The 18435-nt window shown below is 44.4% G+C and overlaps 1 protein-coding gene across 7 annotated transcripts in view; it reads left to right on the plus strand.

The window, feature by feature from the left end:
• Window positions 1-18435, plus strand: part of SGCD (sarcoglycan delta) — a 393778-nt gene that overhangs the window by 90620 nt on the left and 284723 nt on the right. For 3 of the 7 annotated variants that reach the window (XM_068205998.1, XM_068205994.1, XM_068206001.1), the window contains exon 1: window positions 9042-9176. The exons of 1 other annotated variant lie outside the window; for it this stretch is intronic. The gene's annotated coding sequence lies outside the window, so the exon portion shown is untranslated. Of the gene's footprint in view, window positions 1-736; window positions 877-1359; window positions 1485-9040; window positions 9177-18435 lie in introns of those variants that run through there. 3 more of the 7 variants (XM_068205995.1, XM_068205999.1, XM_068206004.1) reach the window with 3 other exon arrangements.

Genomic DNA, 18435 nt, shown 5'->3' on the forward strand with positions numbered 1-18435 from the left:
TTTTATGAGGAGCTGGGGATGTTAAGCCGGGAGAAAAGGAGGCTCACAAGAGATCTTAGCGATTTCTACAACTACCTGAAAGGAGACTGTAGCCAGGTGGGGCATTGGCCTCGACTCCCAAGGAGAAAGCAGTAAGAGGAAACAGCCTCAACCTCCGACAGCGCAGGTTTGATAGGATATAAGAAATAAATTCTTCACAGAAAAGATTATCAAGGACTGGAAGAGATTGCCCTGGGAAGTGGTGGGGCCAGCATCCCTGGAGGTATTTAAGTGATGTGCAGGTGTGGTACTTTGGGACACAGCTTAGCAGTGCTGGGGTAGCAGCTGGATTTGATGGTCTTGATCGCAAAGGTCTTTTCACACATGAACGACTCTGTGATTCTGCGAAATGCAGAGGGAAATGGAGCAGGTGGTTGAAAAAGGGAAAGGGGGCAAGAAAAAGGGAAAGGGGGCAGGAAAAAGAGAGATGGGAAAATGGGAGGGAATGGCGAGAAGGAGAGAAATCAGGAAAGGGAAGAACAGTGGGAGAAATGGGAAAAAAAAGTGGGGTGCAAGAAAAAAAGGAATAATGGGGGGGGGGGGGGGGTGAGGGAGGAAGAAAAAGAAGAGCCATCAGAGGCGGGAGGCAGCGGCGCGGCCGTCGCTGCCGCGGGTGCGGCGGGCGGAGGCGCGGCCGGGGCGGGCGCAGCGGGGCCGGGCCCGCCTCTCCGCGCCCCCCCGCGGGCCGGGGCGCCGCGGCCGCGTGTCGGGGGCGGCGCGGCTGCTGCGCCGCGGCTCGAGCAGCGCCGCGCCCCCGCTGCCGGAGCAGCCGCTCCGCCGCCGGCCCCGCGCTCCGCCGGCATGATCTCCTGAGGGGCCCGGCCCGCCCCCGCCCCGGTGAGTGCCGCCACGGGCCGGCCCCGCGCTCGGACTTGGCGGAGTTTCGGGCTCTGGCCGGCGCTGCCCTTCGCGGGGGGACGCGGCCCTTCGGGTGCTCCCCGCGCCCCGGCGAGTCGCGGTCGCGGTTCCTCCCGCGCATCGCTCCCTCGCATCGCTCCCTCGCATCCCTCCCTCGCATCCCTCCCTCGCATCCCTCCTTCGCATCCCTCCCTCGCATCCCTCCCTCGCATCCCTCCCTCGCATCGCTCCCTCGCATCGCTCCCTCGCATCGCTCCCTCGCAGCGCGGTGGCTCCGTGTTGGCATTCCCGGAGGGAAAAGTGTCTCTTGGCAGATGCGGACGCTGCCCGTCCCTCTGGAAGGCTCGGCCGAGCTTTGCGGGGGACGCTCGGTGTCGGCGGGGGGCGAGGCTCCCTTGGGGAAGGGACTCTGGAAGTGCCCCTCGGACTGGGGCTGCCGGGCTGGATGTTAACAGCGGACATGGGGGGGGCTGCGGAGAGCGCCTTCGGCACCTGCGAGCAGCAGGTGAAAGCGGGCACAAACCGGGCAGAATCAGCGAAAAGCGCTGGGAGCCGCGGGGGATGCGGCGGGGACCGCGGGCCAACAGGTGCGGTGGTGCCGGGAGGGGTTTCCCCACCCGGGCGGGTCCCGGAGCCGCTGCCGGAGGTCGGAGCCGCAGGCGGGTCCCGGCAGCCGCCCCGGAGCCGCGGGGCTGCGGAGCGGAGCGGGGCGGTGCGAGCCCTGCGGGATGCCGACTCGCAGGTGCGAGGTGCTGCTTACAGGTGAGACCGAAGCTCCAGTGCTTCCTGCATGGATCGGTGTTTTGCCCGCGTTGGGAGAATGTATCCGGTAATGCAAACTTTCAAAGAAAAGTAAGGGATTTTCAATGAGAGGCTCCTTTGCCTGGGTTTTGCAGAATTTCTCAGGGTTGTTGGTTGTTGATGATGCACTTTGTTTTCTGGTGGTCTTCTTAGGGAGTAGCTAATGTAGAAGATGCCTTTTGGTCTGCAGTATTAAGAATGTTTGTTGAAATGTCTTTGCTTTAGCGTTTGTAAATTTAATGTATAATATGTAACAGGAGAAGAAAAAAGTCTGGTATAAATATATATCAGACTAGGAAAGGGTATAAAGCCCATGGAGCTAAGTGCTTCCTGTTAAGTCAACTTTTAAAACAGCTTCTCCCTGAGCAGTAATTCACATTTTTCAAGGGGAGGAAGTATGGGTGCAATTGAATTGTTCAAATTAAATCAAAATGAATTGCTTAATATTCAGAGGAGTTGATGAATGAACCATTAAATCAACACTTGCATAGCGTTTCATTGAAAAGAAAAATGAACAACTCTCCATTGTGTGCTGGGCAGAATAGGTCAGCCAGTGACGTTGCTCCATCAGTGTGCTGACCCGAGTCCTCCTCCTGCTAACAGATGTGTTTGCTCGGTGACATTCCATAGGCATGGGAAAGAGCTCCTGTGCCCTGTGTGATGAGGATTAGCTTCTGCTGTAAATGACTGTAATCGTCCCAGCCTCATCTCGAAGGAGAGAAATCCTGGTTAGGTTTCATTTGGCATAAATTAACATAATTTAATCGACTCCTCATGTTGATGTATGTCTGTTGAGAATCCACTCCTGTATTTCAAGCTGGTTTTTTTTGTTTTGTTCCTCTCCCAAGGAAGGGGTATATTTTTGAATGCCAGTTTGAGGAAGAAATTATACTGATAAATGGAAAAATAAGGGTCATTATTTTGAAACAAGATTTGTTGTAGTAAAAGCTGTTTTCAGAGCATCACCTCTCAGAAATACAGAGGGTGAGCCTTGCTTCCAAACCCTTTGATTAGCCTAGGCACAACTGTTGCAATAATCTTCTTGCCTCAGAAAAATTACCATTGTCTTTGCCCCTCGAAGTCCTTGAAATCCTTGTGTTGGAATGCACTGTACATGTTGACTGTATCCTTATTTTGCCTTCTGGAAACTTCCAAGAGTCATGGATAGTACGCCCATGATGTTTTTCAGTTGCACCTCTTTGCTTTGCAGGTAGCTTAGAATAGCTAATTTTGCTGAAAGCTTTTAAAACTGAAGAAGTGACAGCTCTTCTGGTTTGTGCCTGTAAACCGAATATTACAAAGAGGAAATGATGGAGGTGGGTTCTTTTGTTTGTGGTGGGGTTTTTAATTTTTTTTTTCCTTTAATGCTCAGAGAAACAGCTTATCCAAGCTCCAGCTGAAGGTGGGATTGTAAATTGACTTAGGACTTGAGAAAGCTCCCTGCCTACAGGTCATTTGACCAAGAGACAGAGGTGGTGTGCAGCCCTTCAGACAGGCTGGGGCATTTTTTCAAGTGTTTATAATTACACAGAAGTGTGTTATGTAATGTGGTCTGCTGCTGTTTATTTTGGGTGATGTGTATGGACCCAGCACTCCTGCACAGATCCTTGGGCTGATGGGTTATTAGGAGGGTGCAATAGGAGTTGCTTGGATGTATGGGGAGGTTTTGTGAGGAAGCAGATGGACAAGTTAGGTGTGTTTTCCTCATGGGAGAGGAGGTTCTGGATGTGGAAATGCCTTTAGATAGTGCCTGATGGTGGTGTGCATTTTTCAGATGTTCTGCTGTTCTTAAAGGCCAGGGTAGCTGCAGGTATTCTTGTGCACCAGCAATGTCTGGTTTAGAGTAGTTTTCATTTGCTTCTAATCATCCTTGGGAATAAAAGAAGTAAAAAAGTTTTTCTGAAAACCTATTGTGCCTTGTGAGGTTATCCTGCTGTTTCTGTTTCTGTGCTTACTATTTTTCTCTGAAATCATAATGCATTTCTTTAGTTCTTTTGATAAAGATTTTAACTCAAGCTTACTGGAAAATGGTCGCTCTATACTGAGAGAGTGCTGGCATCTTACTGACTTATTTTGGGAATACTGGAGAAAAATATACAAGATTCACTTTCATTGATTAAATCCTCCAGGGCAATTTTGTAACACTGCAGTTCTCTGGGTGAAAAATTAACTTTCTTCATTGTCTGCTCCTGCTTTTATTTTGTTTGTGTGAATCTGAGACTCTGTTATCAGGTTACATCAAGTCCTTTAGGTGTGCTTGGAGTGGAAAGTATCTCAGTGTGAAAGCTCACACACACTGAGATACTTTACAGATGCCTCGATCCTGTTGGCCCTACAACAGTCACAGAGGATTTGCAGCAGCCCATGGTTCTTTTCACCTGTGAAATGTTTCCTGAGTGATTGTAAAAAAAAAAAAAAAAATCAACAGCTGCCTCGATGCTTTTCCAGAGGTTTGGGCAAGATAGCACATTAGGTGCAGCTTAATGACAAACTTTGATTTATGAGGTAACTGAAAATGTTTGTATTGTTGGATGTGGAGTGAAAGCATAGGAGCTTTCTGCATTTCATCTGCAGCTTTTCCAGCAAAATGTACAGCTAACAGCTTGTCTCTCATTGATTTTAATAGCAGATGTCTGCTGAATATGCCTGGAGTAGTTTGAAAACATACTGACTTTTCGGGGGGCAGTAGGTTACTAAACACCATAAAGAAACTTGCAATGTCTACTTAGATAACCTTGAAAAATCTTAGGTTTTAGCTACTCTTTACATTCTCCCCTTGCCTGGGTTTAAGATGGATCCGTGGGAAGGCTGCTGTATCTCTCCTTTTTGGGGGAAATGTTTAAAAGAAACAAAAGTATGCTTTCCCCCACCCACTGATCAAGGGCTGCTGCGAGTCCTGTATCTGTTTTCCCTGGGAATTCTTTGCCTTCTTCCTCTCTACCTCCATCAGCTGCTCTCAGTAACAAGTCATGTCAGGTGAGCTGTATCTGACTTGTTTGGAAACGGTTCAAAAGGATCCCATTGACATTACCAGGCAATGGGTCACGCTTGAAATCTTGCCATTCTGGTGTTAAGCCTTTTCTTTATTCTTGTCTTCACTTGCACCTTGATTTCTGACATATTTTTAGCTGCTGTGAATTTGGATAGAGCTAGTGAAAAGGGATTTAGTATTGGGTTGTTTTTCTTTTTTTGTCTTTGAGAAATAGGGGATTTTATTTTTCACTAAAGATGGAGCCCTAGGGTGATTATCCGTTCTTCTGCTTAGCAAGGAAGGATAGTGGTTCCTCATGGAGGTGAAAACTTTGTAAAATCTCAGGATTACCACTCAGTTTAACCCTAGAATCTGATATGGATATTGGAGCTCTGTTATTTTTATTTTTTTTTGAATTAATGATGCTTTTGAGATTGTGGTGCTGCACAGAAAACTCCATGAATCTAATGCATAGCAGAGTGGTAGGCTTGGTAGTATTGGGTTATGATAATATACCTATTATTTCTCCTCTTGGTCCCATAGGGTTTGTCAAGTTGGGTGCTGAAGAATTACCATGAATGCAGAAGAGCAGTGCTGGGACCACATCCAGGGATGTGTTGCCCACTGTTGGGATGAAGCAAGATTTGCTGTGACCTCCCAGCAGGTGAAATGCTGCTGTAGTGGCTTCACCTCTTCCTTGCATGGAAGCCGCGTGAGCAGATAGACAGGCTCATTTCTTCTTCGGCAGTGTGGCAGCAAGGGAAAACGATTTAATTAAAAGCTTCCTGCCTTCTCCTGGGGTTTCCCTGGTCAGTCACCAGCTGAGGTTCTGGTTTCACCAGCCTGGAGCTGAGCTGTGGTGTTGGCAGCCCCAGCCCAGCTCAGTCCACATCTCTGTGGGCAAGGAAGGGAGCAGGAGGCTGAGCACATCTTCCTGCCCGTTCCTTGCTTTTTTTTCTGCTGTTAGCCTGAGAAATAAAGTTTGTTCCTATGTAATCCTGACACGACTGAAGAACCTCTTGCTGCAGGCAGCTGTGTCACTCTCTGTAGTGCTTGGATTGCTCAGCAGAGGGAGAAGAGACCATAATGCTGAAGGCACCCAGAAACAGACAGTGCCACGTTTCTCTGACAGACAGCAGGAAGAAGAGTCCCAAAGCTTCCCTCCCTGCTTGATTTTTTTTTTTTCCTCTTCTCGTTTTGGTTCTTGGATCTAAGCTGTTATTTTTCACCTCTTAATCAAAAGTAGCTGCCTCAATGTGTAGGTTACTGGACTATTTCAGGTGGCAGAGCGGGTGACTGTGATAGAAAAGATGAGTCTAAATCCAAGAAGCAGCATGCTTGAAAAATCTCATACATCCAAGCACATCCTAAATATTCAGGAGCTTTCCTAAATACTTCTGAAGTGTTGGAATTGACCTTTAGTGACTGAACCTTTACAACACATCCAGAGATAAACAAAACCAAACCAAACCCTTTGAATTAGTTGCAATTCAAACAGCAGGTAAAGCCCATGACTCATCTCCAGGTCAGATTTTTAACTGTTGTAAATCAGTGCAGCTCCATTACTTTCCTAGGCACTGTGCCAGTGCTGCCACTGGCTGGAGGGCTGGCCTGCTATTTTTGGGAGGGGATGAAGTTTGAACAGAAGATTGTGAGATTGTGACAAGTTTGTGGAGTTTTGTTAGTTTGTTTTTTTTTTTAATGTTTGGGGAGGTTGTTTTTGTTTGTTTGGGGTTTTGTTTGTTTGGGTTTTTTGAGGATGGGAATTTGTTGACAGAACAAAACCTGTGCTCAGGCTAATAGACAGCATTGCTCAGTAGAGATTTGCTCCCCTGTAGCATATTGTGAGGAGATCCAGGAGAATTAGACATTTGTTTTTTTGTCAGAGATGTCAGTTTAATGTGATAAGAAAACAATTGTTAGAATGCTGCCAGATGAAAGCAGGATGCTAAGCATGAAAGGGGAAAAAAACCAATGAGAAGTTCTTGCAATTTGATTGAACAAATCCGTATTGTGGCGACCTGGCTCGTTCCCTGTTGAGGGTGATGTGGTCAGCTTTGGGGCTGTGCTCTTCAGAGCAGAGTGTTAGTGCTCCTACAGTGCTGAAATGAATGAGGTGCTCTTTCCTGAGGGGCTGACGAGGTGGAGCAGATGAAGCTGTTGGCCCTGGAAGAGGAGCTGCAGTGGAGCAGGCTCCAAACTTTCCTGTGCACAAATCGTGACCTGGCTGCACTGGGCACTTCCTAAATAAATGTGTTCTCTTAAAGCATGAGTCAAGAGCCCACAGAGGGTGAAGATGAGGGTCTTAACTCTCTTTTAGACCGGGAAATGTGCCTAACAGGCAAATGTGGAATGTACTGTTAGGAAAGCAGAAGGGACATTGTTGAGAGGTGCTGGTCACCCAGGGAGGACCAGTTGATGAAGGCTTTCCCATCCTCTGCACTGGAAATCCAACCAAGGCCTGAACTTCCCATGTTCTTTCCTGTCCTCCAAACCAGTTATGAAGAAGGGTCCGTGTTCCATCCCTGCCAGAGACCAGGCTCCATTCCTCATTCCAGCCCTACCTGCATGGGCTTCTCGTGCTCTGCTCAGGGCAGGCAGAGGGTGACCAGATGGAGCTGATGCTGTTTAACAGCCCAAGAAACACCTCTCTCCTCAGGAGAGTTTGTCTCTGCTGGATAATGAGCTCTGCTTCACTCGGGACTGCGTTGCTGCAGTAGGGATCAGAGAGAAGCACAAATGAGGATGCAGCACTGGGCACTTCCTACAGCCTCTTTTCTACATAGCAAACAGCTAATTAACTGGGAGCTGTTGGGCTGCTGCTGGCCTGGCTTCCTGTGGGAGACTCCTGTGCAGTTTGTCTTGCTCCAGTAAGTTTTTGAAGTCTTTCAAAACTGTGCATTGCACCAACGCCCCAGCTTTTATTCTGACTTTTAGGCTTTTGCAAGTGTGACATCTGATAGTGGAGCTGGGCAGTGAAGCTTCAGCTGAAGGAAGGGTTGTTCAGGTACCAAATGCACAGCCGTGGGTTGGAGTTTGAGAGCCTTTCCATGACTTACAAAAAAACCTGCCAATGTCTCTGTTTCTATTTGAATACAAAATCGTTTATGCAGACACCATAAGCCCTTTTTTGGGTGGCAGCATGGGCAGCCTCGCTCATCTTGCAACTTATTTTATGGCTATGAATGGGATGTAAGTGGATTTTCTGCCTTGTACTATCTGTCTGAAGGAGAATAAAATTCACTGTTGTTACTGTCATGATCAGGTAAAGCAGTAACCCTGTATTTGGGGAGTTTTACCTTATGAAGTTCACAGATACTGCGACTTCAAAGTTTTATTTTTTAGTATACATGACTTCTTGAAGAAGTGAAGCTAAAACAGACTTTAAGTCAAGCATTTACCTTACTTACCCTGTGAGGGCTACGATTCTTCTGTAGTGTAGTCAGGTTAACAGCTCAGTTTTCTGCTTACATGTTGCTCCTGAGAGTTGAATTATTTTGCAGGTTTTTTTTACAGAGCTTGCACTAGTGGTTTTCAGGAAATCATTAGCTGTATTACTGTTTCAGTATGGGCACTGGGAAATCCACTTTTATCTGTTCCTGCTTACCAGCGTGCTGCAAAAGGCTTGCCTTGCATGTACTGAAACATGATTAATTTGGGGGAGTAATGATGAAACTGCAGTGCTTTGATAGGTTGATTATTTTATGCTCTGCCAGAAATGGATACTTAAAAGAAGATATTAGATCTAAACAAGATATTCAAGAGCCAGTTACTGGTTTGAGTTAGCTAGTAGGGAATAGGCCAATTCTACTGCCACTCATGTCAGTAAAAATAGAGTGAAGTCAGGCATGCAATAATTAATTACCTACAGATGATGGTTTTTGAAGGTGTGACTAAAAGATTTGAAGTGTTGGCTGAATTGTCTGAAAACTAAATCAGTTAGATATTTTTCTCTTTTTTCCCCCCTGTTTTCTTTGTTCCTCTTCTTTCTGTCTGACTTCAGCAGTGGATTTCTGCCTGCTGAGCAACAGGTACTTCTGAATTCCTCTGCCCAGGCTGGTGGATGTGGCAGATGTGGCCCTTATGCAGGCTGATGTTCTACACCATTGCACGCTTAATTCTCTATTTGAAAGTAATCTTGAAGGTGGGTACTGTACTGGTTTAGGGAAAAAGCACCTACACACGGATTCCTGAGTGTTACAGTAATGGAGTTTTCTGGAAACAGGCATTTCCTGAAAGAGCTTTGTGAAGTCAGAGGTGAATGATTTTAAGTATCATGTTTAACAGTTGTCTTATTACTGACATGGAGGATATTACAGTTATTATCGTTGAGTCAGATATTGAAAAATGGTGCACTTAAATGTCTCCTTTGTTCTTATTTTCAGCAGCACTGTTATGAACTGCCTTCATTGAAAGGTTGAAGGGGGGTAGTGCCTGTGAGGCTGAACTGGTGTTTGTGGGAATATAGTTAAATCTTTTGAAAAATAATACAAAGCATGGAAATTTTGTAAGCAACAGAAGTGTTTCTTTTATGATTTTGTGAATTAGTAGTTTCTATGTAGGAATTTTCTGAGCATCAGAATGTCCAGCAAGCCAGGATTTTTGTCATTCTATTGTATTTTTGGCTCATGGAGAGGAAGAGGCATTAAGAGCTATGGGGGGATTAAAGAACTAAGTAAAAAATGATTTCTGCAAATTTAACATCCTGGGCAATTGGTAGTTGGTGGGGGTGGAAATTATGTTTTTAGGGATAGGGTCTAGCATCCATGTGTTGCTGATGTAACAGAGCAGCTGTCTCACGTGACTGGCTCCATTCTTGCCTGTTGTTTGTCCAGGAAAATAAGATTTGATTTTCAGGTGGGAAAAGGCTGTTCTGTCATTAATGGCACAAAACCCCTTGGTCTTCTTGTGATAAGCAAGAATGTTCTTACAGGGATCAAAATACTTCTTTTTTGGCTCTTCTGTTTTCCTTCACTTATTATGGGAAACTTCTGATCTTCTTGAATTTGGCTTTTCATCTAGTTTGGACCTGAATATTTGGGTTACAACAGCATAAAATGTCTAATGGACCTGGGGTGCTCCAACCCAACCTGAGCCTCTTATCTGGTATTTTAAATATTCAGTGCTGTGCTTATGTATACTCTTTATACACAAAAGTTGTTTTTTGTGAAGGCAAAAAACAGAATATGCAGCTTTTCATATGGAAATAGAAAATAAAGTGTTCAGCTAGCTTGAATCTGTCCTTTTTGGGATAGGAGATTGCTCTGGAGGGTGTTTTTTCTTCTCTAACTTATGAAGCAATTTGAGTCTAATCTAGTCCATGATTTCAAGCCTTGTATGATATTTCCCATTTGTTATCCTAATAAGACCAAAGGTAAAATTTTATAGCACATTGTGAGCTGAATGGTCAATGTCTTATTAAATATCTTTGCTTCCAGGGCAGGTGGAAATGAGAGAAGTCTCTTGCAGATCACAGCCCAGTTAATACAGTTTATCTAAACATGCTCTGGCTTATCCTACCAGCACTTCACAGGGAGGCAGAAATTGTCCTTTCTGTGTGTTCTACCTCTCAAGAATATAAGAACAATGCAGACAATGGTCAGACAAAAGGCTCATGTAGCCCAGCATCCTGTGTGTGGTATGGATCACACCTGATTGTGTGTTGGCTCTTCTTCAAGCTTTAGATGCATTCTGATGCTTCTGATGCATTCTTAGCAAAGTGAAGCCGAAAAAAAATTTGGTCTTCTGACCCATCACATCATATGATGTCTTCATATGTTTTCTTTTAAAGATGACATAAGCAGAAATAGATGCATTTTTAAAATGCAGATAAATCAAGAGTTTCTGGCATGGCATTTTGTATTTCAGCCTTGATACTATTCTGTAGAAGTTCCAAAATTATTTGCTTATTATTTTTGGGTTGCTGATGAGCTGATGTTTCCAGAAAGCTGTGTGACTACATCTCTTTTCTGCATTAGAACAGCTAATTCAGAGCCTGTCAGTCTATGTGGACAGTAATACTCCTTTATTTCAGTGCAATATTTTGCATTTATTAACATTTAATTTATGCTGTCATTTTGCTGTCCAATCACAGTGTCTTGAGTTTCTTCTGCTGCTTTCACATCAGTTGTAATTTTGCCTACCCTAATTGCTCTGTCTTTTCAGTATAGTTTGGCATTTCATTGCCTCTCTGCCCCCTTCTCAGACCAGTAACAGGTATTTGGACCAGTACAGGTCTTAGCAGAGATGCTGAGGTGATGTGTTAACAGCCTCTCATCATTGTGACAAATGATGTATTATTTCCTTTATTTCCCTTTTTATTTTTTTTAGTTGATGATCCATAAGTTGCCCTTGTTTTCTCTCCCACCATAGCCTACCTTTTTAAAGGCTCTTTTAAAGATTCCTTGAGTCTGTTTGCTGAAGGGTTTGGGAAAAGCCCCATGTACTGTATCAGCCACCTGCATGTCCCTGCAGACCATGTCCCCTCATTCACGTGCTTGTTAACCCCTTCAGGGAATTCTGACAGATTGTTGTGCATGACTGCTCTCTGCAAAATATCTGACTCTTTCCAGGTATATCATGCACCCACTTGTTCAATTCTTTTATTATATTTTCTATCAACTCTTCTTGTATTGAAGTTAAACTCAGTGGTCTGTATCTTTGAACATTTGGCTTTTTAATGAAATGTGCAACTGTGGGAAGACAAAGAAGTGGTGTATGTTTTTTGTGTGATATTTTGTGGGTATTATGTTTTTTGGGAGGTTTTGTCCCTCTCTGAACTGTAAGGTTACAGCTTTGTTCAGAGCTGTGGGGTCAGAATCAGAAATCATGGAAACGAGGCATGGGCATCACTGCCACATCACCACAGTGTTACCACGTTACACTGCATGACACTGCCAAATTTCACCATGGAAATTTTCAAAGCAGCGCTCTGGGGTTTACAAGATTGACTTTATCAATGGTAATAAGCTTTAATCTGTTTATTGCAAGGAATAAATCAAGCACTAGAACTAATGTGGACTGAAACCAAATGTTGTATTACAGTTTTTAAGCCTTTCTTGTATATACAATTTTTAAGACATAGGGCTTCTGCATGCCCACAGAAGGAACTTTAATTTCATATTTTAAGGGTTCCAGAAATAAATTTACAATTTGGGAAGATACTTTTGTTTTACTCTGTGTTCATTGCTCTACAAAACCCTAACAGAATGCCATTACTGCAGGCTTCTGATGCCAGCATTTGTCACTAGCTTTGTATTGGGAGTCTGTTTTATAGAAAATGTAATGTTAGAAGCTTATCTATATTCTCAGCGGGAGAATCTGAAATATGTCTATGAAGTCTTGTAATGAAGAGCCGTAGGAGAAAGCTGCAGCCCTTGTAAATACCCCCTCAAGAAGGGCTGGCTGGCATTCCAGGATCTTTTTTGTTTTGCACTGTGGGTCTCTCGGAAGCACCAGGTTGTGGTGGGTGCCTGTGACCTCATGTGCCAGGGCTAAGGGAGCTGCCAGTCCTTTCCACTGCGGCAGGAGAAAGCATTTACTCACTGGACTGCCATCTTCTTCACCAAAGCTTAGGGAAGTCTTGTCCACGGGTTACAGGACTGTCAGGTGTAGATCAGCACGGTCTCCAAATTATGTCTCATCAAGAATTTTGTCTCTGGTCCACTATGGTGACCTTGCCATTAAAGGGGTCATTTGTTGTAGATAAATGTTCTGTCCTCTTAAAGATGAAACCCGGGCTGCCTGTTTTGTGAGAGAGCGGATTTTGAGGCTCCTGTAATAGCCTCAAAATCTTGTGATAAAATTGAAACAGCCAGTCAGTGGAGGACCTGGACATAAAATTAAATTATATTTCCACTTAATTTTGTTGTTCTGCTTTCCTTTCTATCTGGGATTTGCTGTGCTTTACTTGCAGTTAAAAGTAAAAAAGCTTTTGTCGTTCGTGGAGCAGCTGGGCTCTCAGTCCTGAGCCATTTTAGGGCTGTGGCACCCAAAAGGAATGAAATTGCCACAGTTCCAGTCATTTGGTCCTGAGAAGGCAGAGCCCTGAGTGTGACAGTAGCTCGACATGTTCTTTGACATCACTCTTGGTGGCAGGAGTCATTTACCAGTGCAAACTGCATTTGGCCCTTGTGCTGTGTCCCCAGAACAGAGAGGGGTGGCTCTGGCCACTCCTTGCTGAGCCAGGTCCCTGTTGGTGCAGCTCAGGCTGCCCAGTGACACTGCTCCTTGTGTCTTGCAGTTGAAATTAAAGCCTAGGTTTATTCCAAATGGGTGGCTGCTCCATGGGGCATCTTTCCAATCAGAGAGGCTTTAATCTGGTGCCACCAAAAGATTTTTCTTTTTTCCTCCACACACTGCTCCTATGACATTGCTTGAGCAAAATCCTGGTTTTTTTTTCTGTTTTCTCTCACTTTAGAGGGAGTCATGGGTTTGTTTTAAGAGGACTCCTGAAGACAGAGAGACGTGGAAAGAAAGTCAACAGAGGCAATTGTGGATCACAAGCAGCTCAGCTGAGCTCAAGTTACAGATGAGCCTGCAATGGTCAGTGTGCTATTTATGCCTCCAGCCAGCCAGTGTTGGTCTGCTCCATTTAATTTCAAGCTAACTTTTTGTCCCAGTGCTGTACTTCATGATCCCCCATACAGGTGACCACTGATTTAATTGTCCCCTTGTACAGAGAGTGGAAATACTATGGGCAGGTAGAAATAAAGCCTGAAGTGTGACTCATTCTTGAGTGAGGTGAGTTAGAAGCACGTTTCAGAGAAACAAGAGAAGGCAGCTCACCTGCTTCTGAGAAGGTCTAGAGCTACGTGGGAGCTGAGAGGAAATTCCTGCTGCTCCACTCATGGAGTTGGAGAGAGCCCAGTTTGGGTCAGCAGGGTTACTTGTGCAGACAATTCATGGTGCTCGAGCCTTGCTGGTGCTGCAGTGGCATGGAAGGGTGACAGGTCCCAGAAGCATTGGCACCTGTGTGTGAAGAAACCCTCCAGCTTTCCTTCCTCAGACTTGTGATGTCTTACAGAAAAATTTAAATGCTTCTCTGAGGAGAAACCACAGAACTAATTTTGATCATTGTAATGCCTTGATTTCCCACCTTGAAGTGTGCAGGGCTGATGGCCACATGGGTGTGAGCAGTTTCTTGTTCCAGGCTGCCCAGCTGTTGGCAGGGCTGGGCAGTGCCTTGGCGTGAGGTGTGTGGGATGTAAGCTGCTTTTGAAAGGTGCTGCATGAATATTCACTGTGTGCCAGGTGCTGGAAGGTGCCTTCGATCACATCTGATCTCGCCGGGTTTCACTGCTCTCGTATAAATAAAAAATCATTGCCTCAGGTTTTTTACACAGCAGGGCTGATATTGGCAGTGGTACCTTGTTAAAATGAAGGCGTGTCTGTCTCATTACAGATAATGTGGGCCCAACCTGCATTTTCTGCTTTGTGACAATATACTGCGCCAGATGAAAGTTCAGTGAGAGTTATGTGCAAGTACAGAACTTTATTACTGTTTCTTAAGAACTCCGAGTGATTATTAGCTGGGGAGAGGTGAGAATTAGATATTTGCTTTCTTTTTAATTGTACAGTAATATAAGACTTGTTGCAAAGGATAGATGTGCCAAGGAATTACAAAATCTGATGGATGACTGTTTCTTACAATGCAATTTGCATCGATGTTCTCCTTAAAACAAGTTCTCTGGTTTTGCTTGTATGCATCCTGTCAGCATAAAGTTTGCTTTGTTCGTGTTTATAGAAAATATGTAACTTAGTCTGTATTATTTTTAGAGGCTGAAAGGTGAAATATGCGAGTATAGCGTGCTGCAGGTAGTAAATGTGTAATTTATGCTTGTGGATGGTTCAGGGTATCGTGTACTTTGGTAACAGCATTGCCCTCGCCAAAAATGAGACAAAACTCTCGAAACTGTTGTCACTACAGTTAAGCAAGAATTAAAAACAGTATTAGGTGTTCAAATCCCACTAGCATTTGCTAAAAGCAGCATGGCCAATAGCTGTAGACAGATGCAAGTTCAGATATCTAATTTGGGAGCCTCAAGGCCACATACAGTTACCAGAGCTGCCACAGGGTGATTCAAAGCTCTGAATTTAGAGCCTGATTCTCTCTTCTTGACTATGTGAGGAATTGAGTTTCTTGACTTAATGTTTAAATTAGCTGCCTAGATTGAATTGATCCTCCCACCTCTCTGCTCTGCTTGCTTTTTGCTGTTTCCTGATTCCTTTATCTTGTTTTTATTTTATTTTTTCGTTTTGGAAATTATCTAGGAAGTGATATGGATAGTGGATTCAAGTGATGGAAAATATACCTAAGGAAACTGAGAATGGAAGCACTTTCCTCTTTCTTGAAAAATTGCATCTTGTCTCCATTTTGAGCCTTGGTAGGTCTGGCTTTGATTTTTCAGACACTGGAGCTCTGCTAGATGAGGGAGCCCTGTCACAGGAGATGTACTTCCCATGTGCAGGAATTACCTAGCTGTAATGAGGTTCCTTCACCTTTTCACTGATAAATGAAATATCCTTACTTCCTTTATTCTCAGGCATTTCATTCTGATTAATAACCAAGTGTGGTGACACTGTTAAGCTGCTCCAGCCTCAGTGGATTTTTATAAGCATTGTGCCAGCACTCTGCACTAGTGGTGTATGTAGATAATGTGGGAGAGATGGGGAAAGTTTTGATGTGGGGGCACTGCAGAACTCCCTGTAGTGTTACGATTTGAGAGGGATTGGGGGTCAGTGGACATCAGTGTTGATTGTGCATTGAAGAGAAATCCCAGTGCAGTGGGGATTGCAAGAAGCCCCAAAGGGTAAAACAGAGCTCTTGCCACAGGGAAAGCAGCTGGAGGGAGGAAGGATGGGTATCTATCACAGGAGTTTCCTCTTACTTTTTGTCTTTTTTGTCTTGCTGGTGGCATTGAGACACTTCCCAGAGAGAAAAAAGAAATGGAGAAAGATCTGGGTTGATTTTTTTTTTTAGGCTTTTTTTGTCCTTCCACAGAAGCCAGAATTGTTTTGCCATTTATAACTGAGATTTAGTAATACTGTGGTTTCTGGCTTGCCAGCTGGAGAGACCCAGAAGGGAGCAGCTCCTCTGCCCTAGCCTACCTCTGCAGCCTGGGCTCTTTTCCCAAGGCAGGAACACATTTCTGGTTATCCCATTCTCAGCAGTGGCTGAGCTCTTCTTCTGTTTGCAAAGACAAGAGTTCCTTTTCTGCCACGCTCATTTATTTTGAGTCGAGATAGTGAAATCCCAATCTTCTTCTGTGTTTCCATCGGCCAGGATGACAGAGCCGTCATGTTCAGGGGAAGGAGGCTCAGATAAAGCAGCTCTGGGTTCCTGTGCCTGAATTTCCCCCTGCACAGGGCTCTGTCTGCAGTGGAGACGTAAGTGTAAGGAGGCAAAATCTAGACTCCTGAGCTGCAAACTGAGCAAGCCATTTCTCAGTTTCCTGCCCTTTTTTATTCCCTCCCCAAGGGGTACAAAGGTGTGGAACAAGCCATGTGAAAGCTTATGTGCATTTCAATTGAAACCAGACAAAAACAGAAGTGAAAGTTAACGTGTAGTTTTTGTAGCAAAGCTGAAAGAATAACAGTAGTGTCATTAGGATCACAGAAAAGTCAGCACACCAAAAATATTAGAATATCAAATCAATGAATGTTATGCAGAAGATGAGCATTCCATCCTCTGGTTCACTTTCTGTTTGCATCCTGGCTCATGCAATTTTCAGGAGTTTATTTTAGCTATTTGCATGGATTTTAATTTCTTGGTTGCTTTTAAAACTGACTTAGGCTAGACATAACTGTGCATTCCTTTCAAGAAGTTTTTGCTAAGCATGCCTGGTGTTCAGTGAATAATAATGATCAATAACAGAAAATTAAATCCAAGAGTTGTCTGTTCCTTTGTCTAATTAACCCTGAGAATTATCTCCCTGTGTTACAGCCCTCTCAAGCAGGATGAGTGAGGGGCACAGGTAGCTTTAGTAATAACATGGCACAAGCAGCTTAGGACATGTTTTGATGGCTCTTTAGTATTTTGGATCAGTAATACTTTTTTGGCAGCATCGAATGTGGGGAATGCATAATCTCTCTGAGCAGTCAATTAAAGTGACTTGGATGGCAAGTTCCTCTCATTTTTCCTCTTGTGTGTGGCTGTACCCTTCCCATCAAAGAAGTTGTATCTTAATTGGCAATCCCCCTGCATCTGCTCACTCTGTCACCCCCCACAGAGAGGCACAGTGCTTAATTAAAAGGGAGTTTGTGTTTGTTTCTCTCTGGAGTTTCACTTGTGCTTTTGTAGAGGTTTCAAAGGCAGATGCGTTTATAGAGACCTTGCTAAGTAATTAATCCTATTATGTTATTACTTTAAAAAAAAGCAAAAAAAAAAAGAAAAAAAAATAGCTGAGTTCACAGGAGATGGGATGAAGCCCCAAAGTTGCCAAACTTGATGTGGGTGTTGGAAAGGGACCCACCAGGGGAGCCAGTCCTCCTGTGAGGGTGAAATGTGGTTTTGTTGCACCATTTCTCCAATGTGCTTCTCCTTGTGAAGGAGTGGCTGTTTCTGGATGTGGCAAGGTAAATCTACCATCAGAGAAACTTTAATTTGTGTCTACTCAAATGAGCTTTCCATGGGGGAATATGTTCTAATAATGAAAAATACTGAAATCGGCAACTCATTTCTGCTAAACGTATGGTTTTATAACTCTGTCTCAGGCCCTTTGGAGGTATGTCTGATCTTTAACTCTCTAAATTACTTGCAGAGGACTGCATACTTTTGTCATCAAGGTTTTTGTTGAAATCACTGCTGAAGTGCAGTGGGATCCCCTGAGAGAAATGTGGAGTTCTTCACTTGGCTTCAGATACCAGTGGTCTGGAAAATACTGCTTTTCATTTTAAGAGAAAATGACCTGGATGAGGTTCTTGGGAGCAGCATTTTCCAATGCCATGGCTTTTTTGCTACATCATATCCTTCCTCTTGTTCTGCCCAAGGGAAGGCACATTGCCAGGGATCCACTGGCTGGACTTTGGGAGCTGCTTAGGGAGCGCAGTCATCCTGCCAGGCTCTTGCTAGGACTGGAGTGACCTTGAGCTGGGAAAGCTGCTCTGTACCCACCTCTTGCCCATCTCTTCTCAGGCTGAGGGGTTCAGCTTCTGCCATGCCAGACCTTCTGTGGCTTCAGCCCTCTGTGAGGCTGAGGGGTCTTAGTATGTCACACCACTTGGGTTTAGAAAAGATGCTTAAAATCAGGATAAAATATAGAACCATTTTGAATTGGATTTCTTCCCTCTCTCTTTCCTCCCCCTGCCAGTTTATTGTTTGCCAAGGCTGAAATACAGGCAGTAGTGGCACAGTTGTGACTGGTAGCAGTGGCACATCCGTATTTCATAGACTCATAAGGGACAGTGTTGGAGTTTATCTTGCATGAAACAATGCTGACATCTCATGATTGGAGCCATGCTACATAGATGGGCAAGGAGTAGTCGTGCATAGCTGTGACTGCTCTGACATGGCTTGAAATGTGTGCAGAGTTGGAAATGTCATTTGAATAGAAAGCTGCTGAGTATTTGGGATTGACTCAGTGATGTCCTTTCACAGTGACTTGCAGGGTGCTTGGCACAAAGCTGTGGTTTAGTTCCTTCTAGACTTTGGCAGTGCTGGACCATGAGCACGGCATGCTCAAGGGGACAGCACCAAAAATAAATAGTGAAATTTATGCTGGTGGTACAGGCCAGAAATAAAGCTGCTGGATAGATGAGTGAGAGTT

Source organism: Anomalospiza imberbis, chromosome 15 (assembly GCF_031753505.1).
Source record: "Anomalospiza imberbis isolate Cuckoo-Finch-1a 21T00152 chromosome 15, ASM3175350v1, whole genome shotgun sequence".
Lineage (NCBI taxonomy): Eukaryota > Metazoa > Chordata > Aves > Passeriformes > Viduidae > Anomalospiza > Anomalospiza imberbis.